Source organism: Apteryx mantelli, chromosome 3, assembly GCF_036417845.1.
Source record: "Apteryx mantelli isolate bAptMan1 chromosome 3, bAptMan1.hap1, whole genome shotgun sequence".
Classification (NCBI taxonomy): domain Eukaryota; kingdom Metazoa; phylum Chordata; class Aves; order Apterygiformes; family Apterygidae; genus Apteryx; species Apteryx mantelli.
This window is the reverse complement of record NC_089980.1, coordinates 16086106-16113217: the sequence shown is the minus strand read 5'-3', so window position 1 is coordinate 16113217 and position 27112 is coordinate 16086106. Positions and strand designations below refer to the sequence as shown.

General features: G+C 40.8%; 1 long non-coding RNA gene across 2 annotated transcripts in view; it reads right to left on the bottom strand.

Annotated features, from left to right (window-relative positions):
- Window positions 1-27112, bottom strand: part of LOC106494999 (uncharacterized) — a 214411-nt gene that overhangs the window by 162625 nt on the left and 24674 nt on the right. For both annotated transcript variants that reach the window (XR_010883645.1, XR_010883644.1), the window contains exon 2: window positions 19242-19383. This is a non-coding gene — a long non-coding RNA (uncharacterized lncRNA). The remainder of the gene's footprint in view (window positions 1-19241; window positions 19384-27112) is intronic.

The window sequence follows — 27112 nt, the reverse complement described above, 5'->3', positions numbered from 1 at the left end:
CTTAAAGGAGTAATATGGATGATCTAACCTCAGTTCCTGTTAAATATAAGGCATGGATTTTGGTGTCAGTGTGGTGCTGCTTTTTGTTCACTTTTGAGGCCTAAAAGCAAAGGTATCATCAAAACTAATTATTTTGGGAAGAAAGTAAAACCAAAATTGATTTCTAAACAAGGTATACTCCTATTCATGATCATCCAAAAAGTCTGTCACAGAAACGATGTTTTGTGACTTAGAAGACCAAAGGTTTTGCTCGAATGGAAACACTCAAATACAGACAAACCACGGAGAATAATCTGCAATCTGCAGTTTTGTACAGACCAATACGTGTGACAATTTCAAAAGGCTAACAACACGGTCAGAAACTCTGGACTATTCCCACCTGTGAAGAGCAAAAGGACTCGCTTGCTTCAGACCAGTCCCCATGGACCGCTCACCTCGTTCCCGCGCGGTCGTGCCGGGAATGGCTGGCGGGAGCTCGGCGGGGGCTGCCCCCTCGTGCGAGCTGCTTTGGCGCTGAGGCTCTCGCTCTTGGCCCCCTGAGCTGCCTTGCAGCGGCGCCGCAGCCATGCCGTATCTGGCCACATGCCACGTTATCTGGCCCTGACCCACAGCCTCTGTCTTCCCAGCCCATCCCCGTCCCCACAGCAGTGCCTGATGCCTGGGGCTGGGGCTGCCCCGCTGCCCCTGGGAGCCCCCAGCCCACACAGCACCTTGGCAGTGCACTACAACGAGGCAGCATAATACCAGTTTTGTTGAGCATATAAAAACTTCTATTAAAAATGACGGTTCCTACCTTCTATTTTAATGAATATTTAAAAACTATAATTGCATTTTTTATGTTCTTCATCATTAAATACTACAGTTCCCTTGGTGTTCAATGAGCTGATTATTCCTGCTGAAACCAATAATAGATAATAGAAGAGACCCCACAGCATTATTAATTACCATAGGTACTAATCAGATGTTACACATGGGAACAAGACAGATGGCAAGACAAACAGGGGTAAGACAGACAGGTATGGCCAAGTACCTCACACTGTCCTAGAAAGACAGATGATGCAGCGCTATTCCTGCAAGCTGATAAGGAATGACCTTTTTTGTCATACAAGATGCGTTGTGGTAAGAAGTATTAAGGATGAGACAAGTATCTGAAACTAAAAGTACAGCAGAAATATAAAAACAAAGAAATAATCAAACATTTGTGCAGCTCAATGGAAACTATTAATTTAAATAAATGAAACATCCCAGCTGAAGAAAGGAATGGCATCTACAATGTGTGACAATTATTGCCATTTTGAAAGACGGCTGGTTAGCTTCCCACAGTTCTCGTTCATTTTGGTTGTCTCCCAGCAGTAAAGAACGATAACATGTCAAAGGTTTCTCATTCCTTTTTTTTTCCTTTTAATCACTACTTTGTTTTTAAATAATTGGTAGATGAGGAGTCTAGGCCTAGTTATGTGTTTTATATTAAACAGTCAGCAAATAAAGAGAACAGAAATAGCTGTGGGAACAGGGAACAAAACCCGAATCCCTTCCATCCCAGCAGGATGTCTGAACCCCTAGGCTTAGGCTGAGGCTGCATCCTGCTTGCTCATTTTCTGGCACTGTGACCCTTGCCGTCTTTGCCGAACAGGAACCCAGCATCAGCAAGACATGGGCGCTATGGCACCAGTCTGCAGCCCGCTGGCTGGGTATGCTCCTCATAGAAGAGGGTAGCACAGGTTCAAATCTATTGAAGAGCAACTGGACCCAGAGTACCCTTTTCTTGGACAAGTATCTAGCCACTGAGCTGTCACACAAAACATGGGACCACCACCCATTACTCCAGAACAAAAGCAACTACAATTGCATCCAGTTGTCACATGGTTTAATGGTGAACATTAGGTGTTCTCCACACACACCTATGAACTGAGATCCCCTCCTGGACTAAGACTACTTGCCAGACCCCAGATCAGAGGTGTTTTGACCATGTACAGCAGGGAAAACTGGGAGCGTTTGAGGAAATGTCACTCCAGCCAGAAAGGCATCGAGTAAGATTAGATGTCCCATGGTCCAGGTACCCTTTTGAGTGGAGATTCCTTTGGATCAGTTTTCTTTGAAAACTATGAGCCATGCCTAAGTCCTGTTTTGAGTCTACCTCCAAAGCATTCACTGATCTCAGACAAGACATAATGTATTCTGACACAGAAAATATTCCGAGACAGTATCTCCCTCCTGCTCTCCCTCTTCTTGTAGCATGGCAACTTCACAGAGAAAGATTAGAGTTGTTTGGATGCCTTAATATGCAACCTTATCTCTGATTTTCTTAGGCTTTCACTGTTCAGATGGAGGATAATCACAATATAAAAATAATATCTTCTTGTACAATATTAATATATACTTTTAATCACAACACTAGCATAAGAAAGGAACTTTCAGACAACATTTGTTAAATGCGTTTAAAATTTTCATTCATAAATGCTGACAAAACAATATGTTAATTTTACTTAAATTTAATTTAATTTTCATGACAAGATTCACTGGTGCATCCAAGAAGCACGAAGCAGACGGAGAGCATCAACAAATTAAATGGGGCTCAGATTTGCCTGGCAACACTGTACCCACCTCTCTCAACCACAACATTTTTTTGCATCTTTCCTGTAGACTGCAATGCTAAAGGATTTTCCTGCTCTGGCTGGCTAGAAAAGCCGAAGCAGCAACACTGAGAGAAGGAAAAGAATGTTAAATATTACTTTGTGCATGCTTAATGACATTTCTATTTTTTGGCTAGGCATTTGTTGTAGGATACTACCCAGCTCAGCAAATCCCCCTCACTGAATGCTCTTTTTCTAGAGTAAAAAAAAGGTTGCCAACCTGACTATTCACTTAAAATGCATACACAGCAGAGAGGGGAAACCTGAAGGAAACAAGTATTTCTAGAGACATCAGTGTAAACATGGGGAAATCCTTTACAGAACTTGGATTGTGGAACTCTTGGGGCTATATAAATCTGTCCTCAATGACTCTACAGCATCTGGGCACTTAAACAAGCTTTGGACAGTTTTTAAAACCACTCCAGTCCACTTTCTCCAACTATCTAATCTCTTTGGCGGATCCCTGCTCACTCTAAACCTGACTTTTTAGTGCCCACTCTGTGTGTAGACAGGGGTGATGGACACTTCCAAAAATATGAAACATGAAGTGAATGCAGTTGTTTTTCCCAGTCAGGCACAAAGACGAAGGAAATACGGTACCTATGGACACCAGCTTCCTTGCCATTGCAGAAGGGGAAGAAGAAGTGTTAGGCCAGTCAGAACCATGCAGAATTTGAATGTCTGTAACCTGCTCCCGCATATTGGTAGCTTTCCCTACTGCTCCTAGATTATGATAAAAATTATGCACAGACAGCTACTGAAAGTGACTCTGAGGACCGAGGAGCAGCCTAGAATTAGGCTGGCGTGAGGGGACGCTGACAGCCCTCCTGATGCCGCACCACGCGCTGCTGCTGACGGACCACTCCAGTTTGGCTTTTCTTCTGACGACTGCCACCTGGAGATAGAAAAGTTGCATTTCTTCTCCGTGCTTAACACTGCTAAATAAAAACTTATGATTGGTTATTCTCGGCTGCTGTATTAGACATCACTCACAGTTACACTGTGTTTGATGGGTTCCTTTTTTGGAGCGTATTACAAAGCAGCTGAGATCCTGCGGTGCTGAAATCCTGCCTCCGAACAGTTATTTGAATAAGAAAGAATAGCTGATTTGTCGATTTCAGGCTGCATTCAGCCCAAAGAGACTGCTGAAAACTGAGGAAAAAAGTGGAATTACTGTGGAGTAAATCACTAACTTCAGTGGGGCTCGAGACTTGAGTGCAAACTGACATTCGCAGGGGTATGTATTTACTGCAAGATGGAAACAGGTGCCTGGCACCATTTTCAGAACTGCTTCTGAGCCTAACTCCTACACGTCTGAGCCTTGCAGTTCCTTCTCAGCATCTCATTAGCCACTTATATTTGTATTTGAATTTTCAATATATGCTCTTAAGCACCAGATCTTCCAGAGCAGACAAATGGAATAATTTCATCCAAAAACAGGCACCTGTTTCCACCAGAGGATCTAGGTCTTCTCCTTGAAAGCTCTGAATTAAACGGAGTTTACAAAAACTGTGATTTGTCTAAAATATTTGAACTGGGGTAAAACTCATAATATTAATGTAAATATGCTCAGGTTTCATGCCAAGAATTGCATGCTAAAACTAGGATTTAAAAGAAAGGCAATTTTTTTCTTCTCCTTTAGTTTAGCTTCTGTCAGAAAACCAAAAAAACCAAAGCATTTAAGGGATGCTTTTCAAAAGGGCATCACATAGGATCCAAGCAATTATGTCCTGCCTGCTTTTTTTTCTTTCTTTTCTTTTTTTTTAGCCTTCCTCTTGCTTGGCTTGCCCTTTGGAATAAATATATTTAAATCAAACTACAAATCAGACCATGATTATTCATATATTTGAAAATTTTGAATGGAAATTGCTATTCCAAATCCCTCAATAAAAAAGAATATTTTTATCTTCTTTTGTGATTAGAAAATAAAATGAGTTACTATCTAATAGTATTACATTTTCTAAAACAGAGGAATTTTAGGAAACTAATTTCTGTCTATTTTTTTTAAGAACATAAAACCTGCCTCCCTTGTTTTGAGCAACAAAGGAAAATGAAAGGGAGACAGGATTTGCGTTCTCAGAGTGTCTTCTGTCATTTAAGAGGCTGAGCAAATATTTTTGTTTTTAGTATCTCTTTACTGCTGAAACCACTCAAAAGGATGAAACCAAGTATCCCTTTGTTTCATATACATCAGGAATGTTTAGCTGCTGCTGAGACATTCACTCATAGATCTTGGATGCTACAGTTCTCTCATTAGAGAAAGACAGCTTAGTATTTCACGTTCACTTTCAGGTTGTTTTGAATATACTTATCTCTAGCCACTGACATTTTAGGCAATGGGTTATTTAAACATACCTTCTGTTCAACCCCATTTCTCCCAAGAAATTCAGCACTGATTGATACTTTAAAAATGGGGAAGACAAATCAATGAGTCATTGTATGCTCAAGTTTGTGACTATATTTCGGGGACTTTTGTAAAAGATGAATCAATGATTGCATTGTTTTGTTATCACTAGTTTTATTCCTTTACTCTTAGTCTTAAAAGAAACTACAATAAAAATGTCAGATGAAAGGGCACTATTTTGAGCATTTTTATTAACGTGTATCAAATCTTAAGAGTTCTGAAGGGTCTGAATTTTCCTTTCAAATTTTTTTCTTAGGATTTGGCTCAATCCTAAGAAAATTGAAGAAGGAAACAAGAACCACTGAAATCTCACTGCACTTTTTCCACCAGCGTGCCAGGTTTATACCTGAAGCACCAAGGAAGGAGAGGGGTGGAAAAGAAAAGATGACTCTAACCACTTTTCTGCCCCAAGTCATGGAGTGATGAAGAGTATCCTCCGGTATGTTTTATCTTACCCCATATTCATACAGATGCTTCAGCAGCTACTGATCTGAACACTGAAGCAACAAGGGGAGGAGGAATATGAGAAAGTAATTCAGGCCTCATGTTTTCAAAATACCGCTTGCTCTGTTCAACTCCCACATCCATTTAATCTGTCACCAAATTTCTCATTTGAAATTATTATAAACACTCACATCTTCTGGTTCCCTACTCATTCTGGGTACTCCAGTAATATCTGAGGTTTCCTGTGTTCCTAAATATTAGTGGTGGAAAGGAAGTTGTAGAGAAAAGTGCTGTTCAGTGCAAGGTTCTCCATTCAGAGACCTATTTCAGTTGACATTTGATTGATATTATTTTATCAGATGTCATCGTACCAGCATAAACTCCAGGGCAGCTCAACATTTTCAATCAGTTGCAAAAATCATGTGCATCATTTCATTGCCACGACATGCAAAACAAGGAAGTTCAAACCATTTATAATTGTTACAGCCATCAAGATATCTGAATAGTTAAATATCTTTCTAGAAGCAGAAAAGCATTTATAGACCCAGATTATGTCAGTTAAGACCCATCAAAAGAGTGCATACAATTAATATGTTTTCCAAAAAAGAACAGAAGTCACTATTAGATACCATAAGTCAAATTAAATCAAGTCAATTCAAAAAACCAAATCATTCATTTTGTGAAAGTGATCTCTCACTATTAACTTCAGCAGGGCTGTCCAGACTCACACAAAACTATCAAAGATCATAGTATTTTGACATCTGAGATTTCACCAGTGCATAGGACCAGCTTTCCTCTTTCTTTTAATAAAAGACGACTTCTAGCAGTTTGCTCCAAATTCCAGTACATCACATACAAAATTAATGTTCAAATGTGCTGGGGTTCTCAGATCACAGTAGAGTGTTTTTAACAAGAAATTGCATTGCAATAGCAATTCTATTATGAAAAAAGTGTATTGAATGAATAACATCTGTAGGATTAGACATTATGTAGAAGTTACTAGACCATAATAATATCTGTCTCTTTCGCTGCACAAGAAAACATTTTTATGGTCAAGAACATCAGTTTGTTTCTTTCTATACGGATTGGTAGTAAGAATTGATTTCAGTACAATCATATTTATTGTGAACACTTACTGTGGAAATGTGGCAATCCAGCTGAACATCTGACTGCAGCAGTAAACAAGTTACCCAAAATCTTTAGAAGACCTATCCAGGGTGCCTGGGAAGTATTCAGAAAATGGACAATATGATGCATATTTATCAGACCAAGAGATAAACTCATTAGCTCCAAGATCCCATGTTTAGACATTTGCTCTCACAGTTATATCACGGTTTTGCTAGTAGAAAGGTTTTGAGGGTCGGTCACTCCCAACAGTATTCTCAGCACAAAGTATTTCACTACCATCATCTGATCTGAGCCAAAAGCCACAAATGAACTGCATACATTAATGCCATTTAGATCTGTGTATCAAGTACATTTACTGTCAATCTGTACCTTAGCATTGGATGCACGTGCTTCATAATTAAAGGTCCAGACCAAGTCAACAAAAAGAGAAAGGAGAAGGTACAGAGCATCATTCCTCATTTATTTGCAGTTGTGGATCAACTGGCCAAATTAAAGAAATAAAATCTACACTAACAAGGTGATGTTTGCATCTTTAAGGAAGTAAGACAAATGATTATTTTAATTAGATAATCAACAACACTATTTTTTAAACAAGTTAAAGGCAGGTCTGGTTCTTACCTTGGAGATAACAAGATTCCCTCCTTTATAAACCTTGCTATAATCTTTCCTATTCTTATTCTGTTTTAATAGTGACATGCAGTGGCAATATAATGCAATGGAGGTTTAAGAAAACAATACCATACAAAATGACAACAGTCTAGGTTATTCATTATCAAGATAACACTAAAAAGACAAGAATATTTAGTTATTATTTCATGCTGGAGAGCATGACAAATAGTCATTACCTTGCAAAGGACTTGTAACTTTGTCCTGTGTGTCCCTTTCATGCTCAGCCTGAGCTGAAACTTGCTGCAACATGTGGTAATAAGTTCCATAGATATCTATTTTTTACTAATGCTTAAATGTGTGCAGAGTTCTTGTACATTGGTGTGCTTGTGCAGTAGCTTTCTGTGGGGCTAAACCCAACCTCGCAGAGATGGGCATGTGACAATTCATGCTGAGCTTGAAAAGGAATCAGATCCCAAGATCTGAAGACGCTGTGACAGACAAGCTGAGGAAATTCCTGGGCAGAAATAGAAGTTGTCACCCCAGCAGATTGCACTTTTGGTTTGTGCTGTGGCAGGGGCAGCAGGAACAGAGGTACCCACAAGACATGGACCAAAATATCAACACTGATGGCAGCTGAAGTTAATGAACCAAGAGCTATAGTAGCTGTGGAGCCTACATCCACTCCTATCTGCTGCCTTGCTCTGGGATGGAGCAGGATGAGTAATCTTCAGCAGAGAAGCAGGGCTGAGCTGTGGTTAGGAAATGACTACTACTTAGAGTAGCTACAGTGAGAAGAGCTGAATGAGGGCATCGCTAGGAGAATTACACTTTTCACCTCACATTTAATGCCAAACCATGTCAATTAGCGTCATTTCAGAGGGTGATGTAAAGTGGGAGGGTTTGGACACTTCTGCATGGAGGCACAGGAAAATAACAACCCAGTTATTCCTGAAAGATTTGAAAACGTCCATCTTTTTGTCACTGTGAAGAAACAGAAGACCAAAAAAAAAAAAAAGTCCAATACTTTTCAACTGCCTTTAAAAAGTAAGCAACAAATACCAAACCGATAAAGAAACAGGCTTCATTTGTTTGAACATCTGACATCGTGAATGGCAGTGAAGAAGGGTTTACAATTGGGTCATATGTAAAAAGAATGCTAAAATGTTCCAGTCAAAAAAGAGAGTAACAATTGGAAGCACAAAGGTAATATATGAACATTAAATAGAGTCATTTAATAGCAGGAATGTATAACTGTAGAAATAAAATTTGGGAGCGGGGGTTGTACAAGTTTACTGTATTTTATCAAGAGATACGTATATATTAATAAAAAAAAACCCAAGAAGTAGTAAGTCAATCCTTAGAAAATCTTTTCAAAAGTTTTCATTGCATTGTAAAGCAGGCAGCTCTAACTGATGAAAAAAGCTATTAAGGGAAAACTCCCTTGAATAGGGATTCTTTGAGTCTTGCTAACGATGCCATTCTTGAAAACTTACACTTTATCTGAATGGATTTTTATACCACAGTTTTTAACTAAGAGACTGCAAATTTCAACTGAAAATATAATGAAGACAATTCAATCGGGTCACCAAATCATTTAATGTGCATAAAATTTTCAAAGCAGACAATGACATGCTACCTGGAGAAGTTATGTCAAACTTTAATGAGATTATTGGAAGGTTAACATGCTGTGATGCAAGTTAGGTGAAAACTTTTTCAAATGAGAAAGGCAGGTATTTTGCTTGTTGGTAGGACTGTACACTTGAGTTCGCAGAAATAAAACGAAACAATTTAATGGAATTCTGGAATGTCATAAAGTCCCAAGACACCAAGTAACTGGAAGGTTTTCATGCTAAGATCAACAAATCCCTTCCAAAACAATACTTTCTAATGCAAAATTTTCAGAGAAGAAAAAAAAAAAAGGGAAAAAAGACCACAGATGGAAAACAAAAGTTTTGGTCTGGTGTGATTAGATTTACATACGTGTGTGTGTACAGATATCCCAATTTCTGCTGTAATCACGTCACTTGGTCGGTCTCCTGAAATATTCCTCCTTTTGCAAGACTTTGCCATGCTAAAGTTACTATTTCATATGCTTTGTCTTAAGAGATCACAATGGAGTAACACAGCTCCTGGCACAAGACATAAATTGGACCAGCAGAACTATCAAACAGTTCATGTGAGAGTGTAACTCCCCAAAGCAGAGTTAGAGCAGTTTAATCCCCCAAAAGCCTCCAAGAAGCCCCATCAGAAAGCCCCATACCAGTTTCCTTCTTATCACGGTCACATAATATGGTAGACAAAACTGTCCAAGAGATGGGGACAAACTAGAGTTTCCGTAGGTGACCTGTTCTGCATCCGTTCTCTCTTCCCCCCTCAGATAAGCCTGATTTAGCCTACTCAGTTTGGTAATTCCACATTTACAACTAGCAAGAGTCCTTTGCTTTACTAGCCACCCCTCATTTATTGTACAAATTGCCACTTGTAATCCTAAATTTAAAATTGGTACAAACCATTTGTGTCAGACAGCAGAGTGCTGCAAGTTACAGGCAAAGCTTGTGGGTTTTCTTCTCAGCAGTCCACAAAGCAGGAAAGGGCCAAGCACACCGCACACAAGCTTCTGTTCCCATGTGCACCACCCCATCCACGACGGGGTTAGTTCGTACCTACAGGTGTACCCGATCAAAACTTTTGTACCAATTTTAGGACTCCTATCACATGTCTTGGTGAACTGTGCTACTTTCCGGCTGACCCTGACAAGAGCCAATCTCTATTTGTCCGTCCATTTGTGCTATGCTTGTAGTTGTCAGAGAATAAAATAAATACCTAACATTCTGCCTCAGCTGAAAAATACCATGTCAACTGGATACTATAGCAAGCTGTTTACTCACTGCAGGGATTTCTTTTTTCTGTCTTTCTTTTTTCGCCTTTGCAGCTGAAGAAAAGCTATCGTAGTTTTTCCTTGCACCCAAGAGGTATTTTAATGCTCCATTTATATGAGGTATGAAGCACATGTTCAAGCAAAGAAAGACATCTTGCTTCCTTCCTTATGCATTTTGAAAAGGAAGAATTACATTTGATAAAAAAAATAAAGAACAAAGAATCAGTCTCCCATTACAGCATAGTTAAACCCACATATTTATGCCTACAATCATCTAGACTGGGCAGGGCTGACACACAGTTAGGCAACCAACCTTGGCAGTTATCAGTAAATCCTAGTGTCTTCCAGAAACCTTCTCCACATTCTAAAGAAGATAAGGTTTTCCACATTGCCGCCAATGATTTTGCTTTCAAGTCTTTCTATGCAATTGATTTCCACTGGGCCAGAAAGCTGCTAATCAGTTGAAGACTCTACAGCACACATCTTGACGGAGATGTAATAGTTTTTAAAATATTTTTTCTATTACCTGCCAATGTCATTTAGGTTTTCCACAAAGTCTGTAACAAAGCTCTGTGTGCCGATTTATTTAAATTATTTTCCAATATACCTTGAAAATCAGAGCAAATAAAAATAAATGGAGAAGGCATGGAATGCAAGGATATATTGCTACAGACTATCTGTCTCCTTGGCTTCATCGTCACATAAGCACAGAAACAATGTGGGTCAAATGTAAAGAAAATGGAAAAACATCAAACAGTGTTAAGCAAACAAATTACTGTATTACCAAATAACCTGAAGAACAAATGATACATGTGTAGTACAGAGATAAGTCTGAAATATTTCAGAGCGTTTATAGAAATATGATCATTCTCACCTCCACCATATGTTAAAGATGACTACTGTCATGTAAAATCTTCTGAAAATCTCACATTAATCTCTCCAATTTCATTCTTTGTGTTTTAGGGAAAAGCCCCAGCAAAAAAAGCCAAAGAAACTTAAAATGGAAAGCCCCAACTGTTACATTTGAGGAATAAGGCTCACCACTTTTCTGTTTCATGGATTCTGTTTCATGGATTCTTGTACATTTATTGCAGCAATCATAGGATCACTACGACAGCAATACTAACAAACATTCTCTAAACACTGTTGCTGCACAGCACATTTGCCCATGTTTCAAAGCAAAAATCATTGGGCTGATTCCCATCAATTATTTCTGGAGGGAAAACTTATTCATTATGATGCTTGACTAAGAACAGGGAGAAGACGTAGCACTTAAATGGGTAAAAAGAAGTGAAATTTGGGATATCTGAGTACAGAAAAAGAAAAATGCTTGAGTTCCTGGTGATGTCAGTATTTTTCTATCCCTCCCCCTTTTCCTATCTTTGGTGAGGAGAGCACCTCCTGAAAGAGTGTTTTTGACAAGCTGGATGGTAGCTGAGAAAGAAGACAACAAACTCCCTGAATCCCAAGCTGATGATGAGAGCATGGCCAAACCCGGACTCTGCAGGCTACATCAGCCAAGAAATCAGCTAGAATGCAAACAACCCAGACCCAAAAGAATTCCTCCTCTGGAAGTTTCTCAGTGCACTATTTTTATCAGAGCTATTTTTAAATTAAGAAATAATAACAGCAATAATAATAGAGCAAGCAACTTTCATTCAGGTCTTCTGGCAATCTAATGCTCAGCGCTGCTACATCTCAGCACTGTTAAAATGCTCCATTCTGCAGGAGTGCAACTAATCAGTGCTTATTGAAACTCTTTCCTCCTCATCTTATATAGAAGATCATTAAACTGGCTATTTCAGGCCAAGATATGTGGGGATCCAGGAAGCCCAAACTGCAGCTGAAGCTGCATCGTGGAGAAATTCCTGACATGGACTTGGAGAAAAGAAATCTCTCTGCCCCTTTACTCTGTGTAGCTGGGCTGCATAAACAGCTGAAAATTTCAACAGAGAAGGTGAGGGACATATGAAGCACTCATAAATGCCTCCACTATTCCCTACCACTAACAGATATAGTTTTGTATGCACCAGCATTTTAAAATAGGCTATGAAACAGGACCAAATATGCCACGGGATGCATTCACCTGCTCAATTTGTTCACAGAGTGAGAATGCAAAGAGAAAAAACAAAAGCCTGCTGCTAGTAGAGACGCATGAATAGGTGCTAAACCTTTCTCTAAATGTGTTTGATTTCGTCTTCTCATTTATTTATGATTAGCAATGACAATGCCTCTGTATCGCTATTACGCTTTCCTTTCACGAGTCTGAAAGCACTTCAGAGATGTCAGTCCCAGTCTTCAGAACATCACTGCGAAATAGACTTTAAATATCTCCGTTCGAACAAGCTGCAAGCAACCCCAGAGGAGCAGCTGCATACGAAGTCTGAGAGCTTGACTCACCGACCTTGGCAGAACACGGGAGGGGCTCGGCCAGAGCTGTATGCCCAGGTGCCCCGCAGCGGCTCACGGTCCTGCGCGCCTCGGGCAGTCCGTGGCGTAAAGAGCTCGCAGCGGCCGAGGAGGGGAGAAAAAGCCCTTTCCTCCGCGTTAGTTGAGCTGCGCTGAGCAGCCTGCTCATAAGTCTCTGTGAAAACGAGGCATTTTAGTCAGTTTTCCAGAATTTCAGTGCGACGCTTTAACCATGAGAGCATTATCCGATGAGATTAGCGCTTAATTTAGAACTGTCATATCCTGCTGGATACTTACCTCTCTCCCAAATTAAGACTCACCCCCCCCCTTGTCCCCCACCCCAAAACAGCACTGACCGCCTCTGCCCCGTGCAGGTGCCCATCGCCTCTGCGGCACCTCTCACTCACTCTGCCGGGCAATGGCCACTTGCGTTGCTAAAACACAGGGGCTAAGCCCTTTAACCAGATCATCCCACAGAAGCCTTGCTTTCTTTTCTTCTTTTTCTGAAACAGAAATTAGTTTAAAGCAGCCTTCCCAGCAATGCCGGTTTCCATGGCACCCGGAGCAGCAGCTGGCAGCCTTGTTATCACAAGAACTCTAATAAATTTCAGCAGCAGATTGCTGGGAATTGCCTTTTTTCTTTTCTTTTCTTTTCTTTCCAGATGCCCCTCCAGTCATGCAACCTCCAATATGGTCCAAAAGCCTACGGTTAAGTTCAGCTCTCCATAATGTTTGGATAAGTAGAGTGGGAGTTTTTTTAATCAAGAAATAGAACACACACCCCTTCTCCAAGAGAGAGAAAATTTTAAAACCCTACCCATCCTTTCTAGCTCTCATGGATTTGACAGAGCTCTAAACACCATTGTCTGATGAATCCTACCCAAGCAGAATAGACACCCCTGGACCTCGCTCCAGTAAAAGCAGGACCACCCTGAGAGAGGGCCAGGCAGCGTGCAAGGCAGCCTGTGGTGGAAATGGGCACGAAGCAATACTGTATTTTCTTGGCATGGTGGAGGAACACAGTTCTTCCTCGGCACACGCCAAGGAAGCCCACAGGCAACCCTTGGGTTGGGGGTGCAGCCAGGTAGGTGCAGTGCAAAGCAAAATGTTTCCCATAGTCCCACTGAAATACCCAAAGACTGGTCCGGGCTAGAAGATCCTGTGCACTAAAGCTGCCATCCATTCAGTAAAACTGAAATTAAAGCATATGGTTAAATCTCATTAATTTTATTCTGAGATGTCTTAGTTGCATCAGTGCCAGGGCTAGGAAAGACTCTGAAGTGACAAGAAAAGACTCATCAAGCTGCGTGCTTTTGCACTCAGGCCTAACCATAAGGAAACCTTCTGTGCACGGCATCCCTTAAGCAGCGCTCTGGCTCACATCCACCCAAGAGCAACAGCAGGCGATCTCCGAGACAGAATTTCTTGTCCCCTAAATCCTAGTCCCACAAAGCCAATATGCTCATATCCTGCCCTGCAAATTTTTGGAGAGAGATTAATAAGCATGGGCATTTTACACTAAAATATATTTTTCATCGCTCTGATACCTATTTCTGCAAAATCTCATGCATGCATAGAATTGTCTTTTACTTCCCTTTAGGATATTCCACACTCAATTGCTTTCAGATGCCTTTTGTTTCTAATGTATTGATTCTGCAGTTAACACATTGATTTTATGTACAATTATAATTGACTGAATAGTGTCTACCAAACTGTGAAAAGCAATGGAAGAAAAACAAGTTTTCAGATTCCAAAGTAATTGAAAAAATCTGTACATTATCCCTTGTGCTATCTTAATTATCACAGTGTTGGCCTGTATTACACTGGTCTGTAATACAAAACATGTTTATGTCCCTGCAGTAACAATCAGATTTCAGAACTGAGGACAAAACAGAAAGACATTTTCAAATGCCTGCAAGAAAAAGCAGGGGAAACACTACTAACCACTCATTTGAGAATTCAGTACTAATACAGGATTTTGTGCTAAGTTCTAAGTATCTGCTTTCCAGAGATGTTCTTAAGTTTCAGCATTACCTAGTTATTGCATTAAAGGGAATCAATAAACTTTGGACTGAGCTAGTACATTTCCAGGTTGTCATTAAATGTACAGTATTACGTGAAGAAACTATGCAACAAAGCTGCCATCAAATTTCCTTCTTTTGCCATGGCAGAAGAAATAACAGTTCTCCATAACTTGCTCTCAGGTCAATACCTGTCACTGCATCTGCTCCACTCTCTGCCAACACCTGACCTTACAGACGTGCCTTGTGACCCTACACTAGGTAACTAACTACTCCTCACGTCTCATTTAGCCAGCGCTTCCTGAAAGTTGATTGACTCCCTAACTTGTCATTTCCCTATAATTAGCATTCTGCTTGCCTTAGTGTAACCAGATGTCAGTCGTTCAAGGAGTTTCTGTTCATGAATCATTGATTGCCATCTAGCTCCTGCCCTTCCCATCTGGCCAAAATGTGTTACAGGTGATAACCACAACACGCATAACTACCAGTTATTTGTATTGGAAAAATGCCCTAGACCTTCCTTCATGGACCTGGGGTACTATACAAACACAGAACAAAAGATGGGTCTTTCCCCAAAGAACTTGTAATTCAATTAATGAATAAAAAAAAAATAGATCCCATAGGACCATAGGACTAAATGCTCCTAAAAAGAAGAAATCTTGATATGCTGTAAAACACAATACTGCCTCAACAGAATTTCAAAGAGGAGAACTGTTCTTTCCCACATTTACAGAATCTCAGAATCACAGAATAGATGAGGTTGGAAGGGACCTCTGGAGATCATCTAGTCCAACCCCCCTGCTCAAACATGGTCACCTAGAGCAGGTTGCCCAGGACCATGTCCAGTCAGGTTTGGAATATCTCCAAGGATGGGAACTCCACAACCTCTCTGGGCAACCTGTTCCAGTGTTCGACCACCCTCACAGTAAACAAGTTTTTCTTTAGACAAAGGGACTTTCCTGTGTTCCAGTGTGTGCCCATTGCCTCTCCTCCTGTCACTGGGCACCACAGAAGAATCTGGCCCCCTCCTCTTTATGCCCTCCCTTCAGATATTTATAAACATTGATACGATCCCCCCCTCAGTCTTCTCTTCTCCAGCTTAAGAGTCCCAGGTTTCAACCTCTCCTTCTATGTTAGATGCTCCAGGTCCTTAATCATCTTAGTGGCCCTTTGCTGGACTCGCTCCAGCAGCTCCATGTCTCTCTTGTACCGGGGAGCCCATCACTGGACACAGTACTCCAGGTGTGGCCTCACCAGGGCTGAGTAGAGGAGAAGGACCTTCTCTCTCAACCTGCTGGCAATGCTCTTCCTACTGCAGCCCAGGAAGCTGTCAGCTTTCTTTGCCACAAGGGCACATTGCTGGCTCAAGGTCAACTTGTTATCCACCAGAATTCCCAGGTCCTTCTCTGCAAAGTTGTTCTCCAGCTGGGTTGGCTCCGAGCCTATGCTGGTGCATGGTGCAGGACCCTGCACTTCCCTTTGTTGAACTTTATGATGTTCCTCTTTGCCCATCTCTCCAGCCTGTCAAGGTTGCTGTGAATGGCAGCACAGCCCTCTGGCGTATCAGCCACTCCTCCCAGTTTTGAATTATCAGCATGCTTGCTGAGCGAGCACTTTGTCCCATCATCCAGGTGATTAATGAAGATGTTCAAACAGTGCTGGCCCCAGTACTGACTTCTGAGGGGACACCACTAGTGACTGGTCTCCAGATGGACTTTGTATTGCTGATGGCAACTCTCTGAGCACAAGAGTTCAGCCAGATTTCAGTCCACCCCACTGACCACTTATCTAGCTTGTACTTCATCAGCTTGCCTATGAGGATGTAATGGGAGACAGTGTCAAAAGCCTTATTAAAGTCAAGGTAAACAGCATCCACTGGTCTCCCCTCATCCACCAAACCATTCACCTCATCACAGAAGGCCATCGGTTTGGTTATACATCATTTCCCCTTCACAAATCCATGCTGACTACTCCCAATCACCTTCCTGTCCTTCACATATCTGGAAATAGTATCCAGGATTAGTTGCCCCATCACCTTCCCAGGGATCGAGATGAAGCTCACTAGCCTGTAGTTTCCCAGACCATCCTTCTTGCCCTTCTTGAAGATAGAAATGGCATTTACTTTCTTCCAGTCCTCTGGAACCTCTCCTGACTGCCATGACCTTTCAAAGATAATCGAGTGGCTTCACAATGACATCAGCCAGGTTTCTCATCATTCATGGCTGCATCTCATCAGGTATGGTATTTAGGTATTAATATTTCTGTTCTTTTAAAACTTTCTAAAAGTGATTACTCTACAAGTATTTACAGAATAAAATTTAAAATGTAGAAGAAAAGCCACATGAGTTTAACCAAAGTAATCAACTTTCACCTCAAAGGAAACAGTCTTTTCTTAGGGAGCCATGGAAATGAATACACAGACATGTAAGAGACAGGAAAAAAAGATGGCAGAGTGAGATGGTTTGTTATTTGGCAACAACAGCTTGATCATTTGAGCTACTGACGGTCATTTCAATATGAGAAATAATGCCATGGAAGATTTCCTGAGTGCTTTTGGAGATACAGCTGTAACATGTTTAAATCATCACTAAGAGGTTAAACATCCATTGTGGCATCCCAGGCTATAACATATGGTTTGTATACTCATTTACTGAGGAGCAGCACACATGTTCACAGAATAGTCACAGAAAATACAGCACCAGCAATCTTCATTTCCTTCACCAAGTGCTTAATAAAATGACTGAGATTATTCCCATTTAGTACATCATTATAATTCATTTTACAGCCATAACATTCTCAAGATCAGACATTAAAAGGACAATAAAGATGCTTAGAGGGTATTCTCTCAAGTTAATAATCATGATGCAATTCAGTAAACTTGCTTAAACTTCTGTGGAACAGCCAAGAATGTTAATAAATGGAAGGGATTGAGTAGTCTATTAATTTTGGTGGCTATAATTTATGTTCAGATACTTACTAGAAGTAGTTTCCTAGACAAAAAAATTAGACTGATATTTTGCACTGTTTCTTCCTCTTTCTTTCCAGTAGTTTTCCTCCCCCTGCCTGCCTTTGAATGGACTTTTTCCCCTCTAGATGAAGAACCCTCTGCAGAGTTATGAGAACGCGTCCTGCCTGTAGCCGCTGGAGGGGTCCAAGCAAACACACCACTTCCTAAACGTTTTGCCCAAAGTTCATCTTTCTGAGAAGCAGGCATGCAGTAGGAGCATCCCAGCCTCTGGGAAGCACCAGTTCTTGCTCTGAAGCCAAGCAGTCTGAGCACACAGAACCGCAGGCAAGGAAAAAAACACTTCTCACAGGGTGGCATAGAGCAGAACTCACTGCATAGGGTTACTTCATGAGGAATATATGGAGGGGATAAGCAAGGAGCTTCCTCCAATGCCTTTTTCTTCTAATAATACTAGGCAGACTGTTTAAAGCTGTTATACAGGTCAAGATGCTGCTTTTCAGCCATCTAAAAGTTGCCCCCTGCTGACTGAGCTGCAGCTCCACATTATGGATTTTTTGTCTTTCTTGTTCATTTGACAAACTGGAGGTTTGAAGCAACCAAGGGATTTGTATTTGTTTGGTTTTAAAAGGCTGCAGGAAAACATTCTCCTAGTATAGCGCAGTCATCCTGCTTCCGTGCTGCTACGCCCTCCGGGCAGTTGTCGCGGATGAATGGGGAGTAATGCACTTCACTCATAAGAGAGAAGCAGCACTATGTTTTATTGCAGTAAGATAGTGATTTAACAAAGTTCAATCGTAAATAAGACAATGATTTAATGAGGTTCAATGGCAAGGTTCACTCAGTTATTTACTGCATAGAGGACAGGGTCAGATAACAGTGTCAAGGAGACCCTCCCGTCGAGTCATGAGGTTCAGACTGGACCCCCTTGCTTTCTAAACTCCTTCAGAGTGGAGCCTGGGTGCGGCTGGATCCAATATTGGTCCCAGACTTGGCCAATGGTTTATTTCTAAGGGATTATGTGCACAATTAATCAGAGATATAACTTTGCTAAGTTTCATGAAGTTTTGCAAAGTTTCAGCATGCTATTAATCACTTACCGAGGATCTGTCGCGGGTAAGGAATCTGTCAACCTCAAGGAGTAACCGTGAGAGGCGTCCCTGCTCAAGAGGAGGTTCTGCAGTGCAGCCCACTGCCATGCAGGAGAGCTCCATGGGCTCTGGGCTGCCCCCTATTTAGGGGGGGAAATGATTGACTCATCGTCATATTTGCATGCTAGAGGGGCCTTAGTTGCTGCATGCTCAACTAGCCCCTGCATACGTGCTGCTTACAGGGAGGTCAGGTTGAGGGGGAGAGAGCACATCATGGGGGGAAGGAGCACACCATCACAGCAGTACACCATGCTGCTGCCCCTGCAGCTGCCATTCAACCAGGACTCAGTGCCATTTTTGTCACAACACAGTTATACTGGCTGACCAGATTACATGTAATATGTAATACGAAAATTAACATGAAAATATCAAAGTAATATGAAAATATCAGATTCATCCTGTTGATCTGGGCTTAGCTGAAAGAGGAAAAGCCATATTGTCTGTCCTTATCACCACTTCCCCCCACCGGCATGTTGCTCATTGTTCCCTGGTTCTCTGTTGCATGAGGAATTTAGGCAAAAACAACTATCCCATATACTCAGCAAATATATACACTGAATCTTTCAAAACGCTTTACTGTAGTAAACTGTATTAATTACCTTTCAGGGAGTATTAAGCTGTTCCAGAAAAACAAGCATTCCACCCAACTTCTTTCTTTGTGTCTCAGGCAGGTAAATTATTAGGGATTTGATTTCAGAGAGCAAAACATTTCAATCTTCCACAAGATAATGGTAATAAGACCTGAAAACAACCACAATTTGTGAATTTGAATAGACCGAAGGAGTGTAATAGTGGCTCATTTAAAATGGCGGATATATGACAGATGGCAGATATATTTTCTAAGACCCTGCAACAAGGCTCTCATTGTGTTGTATGGTGACTGCAATGGCCAGTGCTCTTTCAGCTGCTAATGTACATGATCACTGACATTATGAACATGTCTATTGAATGGTGGCTAATATTTAAGGGCTGAAAACAATTACAAAGGATTGCTTGCTGCTGTTGTGTTCTGTCAAGTAGGAAAGAAAGGGTGACTCATGAAAAGGAAGGGCTCATCATGAGAAAGCCTGACTGGACATTATGCATCGAAGGATGAGCTTCCTGGGACTGACAAACTGAGACCTGGCTGCTGGATCCCACTCACAGGGGCTGGCCATCCCCAAAGCTGCCTCCTCTTGCTTGAGCCCTTCATCTGGGAATTGTGCCCTTGCATGTCCCTCTTCTCTTCGTCACCTCTCCCGTGCTGGCTTCTGCAAGCTGAGCCTGCAGGGTGTGGGGCAAGGAGACAGAAACAAGTAGAGCTGGTACGAGGTTTCTCCCATCACCCTTGGCAAGTAGCTACACCATCGCCAACAGAAGCACAAGCTTAGCTTTAACTGTGGTTATCTGAAACGTGACACAGAAGAGGTAGCCCAGCAATTCTCAGCTAGGATTAGGGACGAATGGAAAAAGGAGGAGAGTCAAGTGTAAATAATAATAAATCCTCCAGATCTCTGCTCCTTATACACCACAATTTTTTTTTCTCATGGGGATTGGGAGAAGGGTGACTTATCTTTGCTGCTTGCAATAGATGAACAAAACCTAATCTCACTACTATGTTTCCTGTGTAATAGTCAGTTAATTAAATACACATGGATGGACCATATGCAGGTAGTAGAGTTCCAAGTTCCTGCAGTGCATGTTTTCCCAACCTGCACACATTCCTTTCCTCCTCTTTCCAACCTTGGTAGGGGAAACTAGTTCCTATACCGGCAACTATAAAACAATAAATGTTTGAAAGAGAGGGAATTAATTATTTGCGCATGATGTGTTCTGCTTCTCACCACCATATATTTAATCTGCTTGTACTGTTGCACACAATTGATGCGATTTATCATAATGCTGTAGCAGCTAATGTTTTCATTTTGAAATTGTATCTTATTGATTATATTTTTGGTATGCTTCATGTTAACTTGTTTGTATCACCTCCAAAACACTTTCCACGCTTTACTTCATATTATCTGTAATGCTGTCCTACTTACATGTATATTACTACAATGTTATATAATATATGACATACAAAAAAAATAAGTTCATCGTCAACTTAAAAGATCAAAAGCAACTGCAAGAATTAAATTATCCTGGCTAAAACTAACTTCTGAAAAAGTTAACCTTCTTCATCTCTGATTTACCTCTTTAAGCTTTTTGCTAAGTTACAAGAGATCTAGAAGGATTTCACTTTTCAGTGCTGGCCATAAGAATCGTACAGCAGAACATTAAAAGCACAAAAAGTATGTGAAATGTTAAGAATTATTGGTATTATTTATGAAGTACTAGGAACAAGTGCTGCTTTCAATTACATCTGAAATAACTCCACTGAGTCTGATACCCTACTGCCCTGCATAATATCTACATTTAAACCTATACAAAGTGGGTTAGAAAAGACTCCTGGTCTGCTCTGCGCACATTTCTGCTTGACATGACACTGGTAAAGATCCACAAGAGAGCCACTTGTTTCTAAAAAAGATACTTTAGGCTAGCAGAAAATGTTATCTATAAAGCTTATGTGTATTTGAGGAGGGCAGGAGGGGAAAAATAAGCCGTATTTCTAACATGTCCTGCAAGGCACCTTATTGCAATCTTCATCTAGTTTAAAGTGGTTTCTGTCAAAAACAGAGCAGAAGCATTCTATAAACTGCAGAGAACATAGGTTTATAATTAACATCTCTTAGAATTTGATTTATAGAATATTATTAGTCTGAGAAGATTATATAAGTATATAGCAGCTGTCTAACTAGAAGAGATTAAATACATCTGAGATCTTTCAGGACAGTATGGTATCGGTAAATGTGTAATACAATGCAGGTATGCGGGCAAGTCGTTCAGCTGGCATCTGTATTTGATTCAAAGCGAGAATCCAGGTTTCGATAGCAAAGAGGAGGAGGAGAAAGTACCTACTTTGGTGTGAATAGTTGCCTACGGCAATTCTGCTCTGTGAAGAGTAGGGCCCTTAGCTCTCGAAGTTGACAGAGAGGAGGGGAAGGAGAGATCTCGAAAGCTGCCGCTTGGGGACAGGCATGGCAGGGGAGGTGCAGGTCACTGCCCCAGGACACTGTCAGTTTGGAGATGCTGTATCCCAAGGGCCCTTCCCTGTCTGCCACCCAAACAGCTGACTCACGGGACACATCTTAGGACTATCCTGGGTAAGAAAGCACCAAGAAAGGCAACCCATCTCTAAAGTCATCCTACGATTGCGTTTATGTTTATTTTGCTTCTAACCCTTTGTTTTCAGAAATGTCACTAAAAGCAAGCTTAAGGTCAAGACCTTATACCTTAACTAATGCATTTTCCCTTTATTTCACCACTAAGATAGCTTGGTATTGTGGCAGAATCACCTGAAACTGCCAGACTGGGGCAGCACTTTCTCCACAGAGCTGGCAAACTACAGGAACCCTGTAACCAGAGATATGCTTAATGGACTCAGGGGCTGAAAGCGCGTTGTGCAACCTGTCAGCGGCCAGCTCTTGAATTTTGGGGAGAAATTACTTCCAATGAACTGAAGCCAAGACTTCTCCCACAAGGAGCAGACAGGAGAGACCGTAGGGGTGTCTGGGGCATTGCATCTGTACAATAAGTGCGGTACCTGGAATTATTCTCATCCACTTTCCAACTGGCTTCCTGCTGCACATTTCAAGACACCACCTAGGCAGCCATCTACTTTTCATTCACTGTGGCTCCTAAAGTAAGGATTTCTCAGTATGGTCCATAGGCAGCTATTTGTCAGAGAGTGCTAACAGCCAAGGGGAGAAAGCTGTTTGGTCAGATGGCTGCTTCCAGCCAGGGATTAACAAGGAAGTAGGACCCAAACATGGCACTGCTTCCACCTGGGCTCCTACCAGCTCCCACAGTTGAAAATCTCATTAACTTTTAGTTTCCCGGTGTGAACTTAGGTTTATGAATGACTGACCTTGGGCGTTTCCTCCTTTAAACACATCATTTTGTAACTAGAAAGGAGTGATGTGAACTCAAACACGAAAGCACCTCATATATACCTAAAGGAGGGAGGAAAAAGTTCTCACAGGATGCATTGTGAGGGGATCTGATACTCTCACATGCAGTAAAAAATACAAAGTGGATTTTGTTGCTTCAAAGCATTCTTATAGGAAAACTTTGAAGAATGGTGAAGGTTTGTGTCAGCTGTCCTCAGCAGCTTAATAATATGACCTTTAGAACAGCCCTTGGGCTGATTAGCTCATAAGTCCATCAAAGACTCACCACTGTCATTGCCTCTCCCACACATTTCCCCCAGGGCACTGCTTATTATTTCAAGTGAGTTTTGCAATAACTTGTGGCTTTTCACAAGTTATTTAGGATGACAGAATCCAGAAACTCTTCATTTTCTTCCTCTTGCTCCGAGTGAGCCCACAGAGCAAGCTGTCCTCACGCAACCCTTTGCCAACAGCCCTCTCTCCTTTCCATCCCTCCCTGCAGGGCTGAACCAAGGGCTGCAAGTGAGACTGCCAGATGATCGCTGACTCTGAGAACCCAGGAGCACCTAGTCCAGAGGCAGATGCAGAGAAGCTGCTGATTTACCCCTTTACACTCCTTGTCCCAAGGAAAGGCAGCTTTTGGGGCAGGGCTCTCTCCTGTTGAGTCTGTGAGCTGCCCTGGGGAGAAGCTCCTGGCAGGAGCAAAGAGAGAGGGGGCTGTCTGCTGAGTGCTCACACCAGTAATCTCTGTGCCCTGTCACCCAAGGTAAAAGTGGAATGGGAAAGAAGGAAAGAAAGAAGGAATAAGAAAGATGGCAAGGCTCCTCAGGCACGTAAGCAAGGCCAAGTACGACCAAGTCTCTTTACACCAAATATAAGGTGCTTTGACCAATCACGGGTTCCATCACATTTCAAAGCATTAGATAATATGGCAAGATTTCTACTGCGTTGAAGTGTTTTCACATTATCTAATTTGGTGTGACTTAATAAATAAGATAAACAGAGAAGCACTGGATGCTATAATACAATCACTTTGCATTAACATACCATAACTAATGATTTTAATCAAACCTATAGGAAAAGGGAGACTGTTGAAAGTAAGTACACTTGGTAGCATTCCCAACACTGTCTACCCCCCCCTAAATAAAACTAGCAAAGGGCCTTCTTCTGCCAAGAGAAACATAGTCAAATATCTCCAGATATCTGTGTGTCTGATATTGGAATTTAGTTTCCTAGCAATAAGACCATAGATGTCACAAAAGATATTATGGCTTTTAATCTTATAGGATACCAACAACACAGCACTGAAATCATAAATACTAGAGTAGGGTGAACTGCTTGCAGTGGAGAGTTTAATGGATTAATTTGGCCTCTTTGTTTTTCTTTCTGAATTCTTCATGAGCTGATTTGAACAAATACTAATTATTTGACCATTAATTTGTGCAAAGACATTTGCATCTATGGATCATTTGCAAATTATGCACTGCCACTGCTGCTTTACTGTATAAACAGTCATGTAAGTTATATAGTATGAGTTCTATTTCCTGATGAGAGGATTCAAAAAAAAAAACACCAAAGTCACTTGTGGCAAAACTATTCACCATCACTGCAGTAAGAATCCTCATTTCGGTGAATTTTGCTTATGCATTCACATACCTTCCTCCTGCTGCACACATGCTTTCTCATCTGTGTAACAGCAAACCCGGAGAATGATACAGCTTTTGAAACATCTCTCTTTTAAATAATATGAAATTATGGACATAAGGAATAGTTCCGAGATATGGAGTAGCTTCAGCTCCATTAAAATAACAACAGAAACTCAAAGCCATAAATTTACAACTTGTCAGGTTAAATAAAAGGGGACAGTGAGGAATTTTTAAATGCATCTCTGTACCTCTCTCCGTTTGTTTGGATTCATTGCTTAACTGATCAGTTTTCAGTTTAGCATGATGTGACCTGTAGAAGCTACCTGTTTTTGAGGCTATATTACTCCTGCTTTAGAGCGGGGATGGTCCTAGACTGGAAGAAGAGCAAAGCTGGGGATTCTGTTGTAAGTAGGGGGCATTGCCACTTGAATAGCAGAGCTTTCCTTACTTATACCTGAGTTCTGCCAAAGGGCAGCTGGATCAACTCATATTAACTTCATGAATGGGAAGGGTTTGGGGCACCACTGGCAAATAATATTAAAACTGCAAATATAATGTGAAGTTTGTGGACACAGAGTAATTTCTACTCCATTAAATAATAAACAAAGCTGACAGGATGTTAAACTTCTATACTGAGTTTCCATGAAAACAATTCTCTGTGGTCTCTTTTGCAGGTTCCTCATCTCAGAACTTAATTAGCCTTTGCCATTCAAGCAACCCATAGCTAAAAGCTGGCCCAAGGAGAAGTGCAGACAATCCAATCCAATCCAATTTCACCCTGAAAGGTTTTTTTGTTTGCTTTGCTTTTCATTTCAACACTGCAAAGCTCACATGATTTCAACACAAAATTGCCAGACATGTTTAAGGTTATCTGCAAATATTAAAAAACATTTGAGTTTTGATTTTTTGGGCCAAAATCCAAAGTAGAGTAGTTCAATGTTTAGAGTTTTGCTGCTGTTCTATTACAAAGCACTTTAACTATCGCTTATGTTTCTCTCACATATGCACACACCCCCTTCATGGTGAACACTTCCGACTGCATAGCACTGCAAGAAAAATGAAATATTCTATTCTTTGAGATAAAAGTAAGAAAGCCTAAAACAGTAGAAAGCAACAAGATCAAATACCAGAGGTTAAGTACAGCCAAAAAGGATTAAAACAGTCAGCCAGTCAATCCTGTGTAGATAATATACTATTACTAGATCATCTACCATAATTTAAAAGCTTATCTCCTGACACTCCTGCCTAATCTTGCCGTTAGTGTCTATTTTGAATATCTGCCAGAGCAAACGTATCCATCTTCTTATACCCCATTTTATATGAATCCTATGGCTTGGGTGTTAAGGTATTTCTACATTCATTCACTGCATCTACCATGGTCCTCTGCCCCGATGTACTGAAAGGGTGATTCATACTAAAAAGGCAACTAAACAGTGAAGAAAGACAGGAGCCTTGTATAGCATAGGGTTTGGCCTTGTACCTCATGGTCATTGATCTCCGTGAGAATCTTGCAAGTGTTAATGCAGGATAAATGAGAAATAATAAGCACACTAACACAGTAATGTTATGAAGCTTAGGCAGTGACTGCATTAGTGAAACTGCCTTTCAAGATGTGGGATACTTGTTTTGACTTTTTGGAAATGTTATGATGATAAACCTAGCACTGCTATTTCCTTGCAAAAAGTACTGACATTTTAATGAGAAGGGAGGAAAGAACAGAGCATGTATATAGATGGGCAAGAATCACTTTGGTGGAAACTACATACCGTGCATCTCGCGATTAAAGTTGTGCCTCTTACACCATCATTCATCATAGTTTTGTTCCACAGAGCTTTTGCAGTCAGAAAGAATACTTAGTGAAATATATTCCCCGCGTGTATTCATGTATGCCTTTGTGTGCGGATGTCATGCTTTTGTCTCTCGCTGTATCAGAATAGATCTTTGTGTGGAAAAGAAATCAGGGCAGTTCATGAAAGAATAATGAATGACCATGCTGTACACTGACACTTATTGTTCAGATCTATTATTAAATGGGCTTCACGGATATGAGGGGACTGTGAATAACTGTAATTGCAGTGTACAGTCTCTGTAAACCTTAAGCCTACATCTAAAGATAAGACCAAGTCTGGCAAACTGGGATGCATGTAATTGTACTATTGGGTGCAATTTATCCATCCTAATAATACAGTTACATTTACGCTAGTCCCTAAGCAATAATCTAAGTTGAGCTAGCAGATATCATAGTCTTGTATGCATAATTCAAGCAAATGATTAAGGTGATTGTAGATTTCCTATGGGTAATATTCAGATTTAGGTTTAGTACTGTTAGGTTAGGTTTAGTTTTTGTAACACATAGCATTGGCTTCTACAGACACGAGCGTGAGAATACAACTATTATTCATCATTCCTAGCTACTCAGCTGGTCCCTTTCCTTTTGGTGCCTCTATTATTTTTATTTTGTTTTTATTTGAGGGGTTTTTAAATAAAGTGGCACAATAAGGTGACTTCAGAAACACATATTAAGCAACACATTTAAGATTTGTGGAGGGAGACATATTCATAACAGCAAGATAGTAAAGCATTTACTACATAGCTTATTATGTTCTTGACCCATTAGTGAATGAGTGTCAAACCCCAAATCAGCTCCAAAGCAATTTTACTGCTCCTTATCCCTTTACATCTTTCAGGTCCTTTATGAGTATTGAAATTTTCAACTTATTTTCTGCTCCAGTTTTGATTATCTATCCCTGTATTGCATGGAAAATCTGACTGATCTTATCTTTACATTTTAAAGGGAAAACTTTTTTTTTGTCTTTGGGTAAAGTTATTACCTATTCCATTTTCAAAGGTAATCTT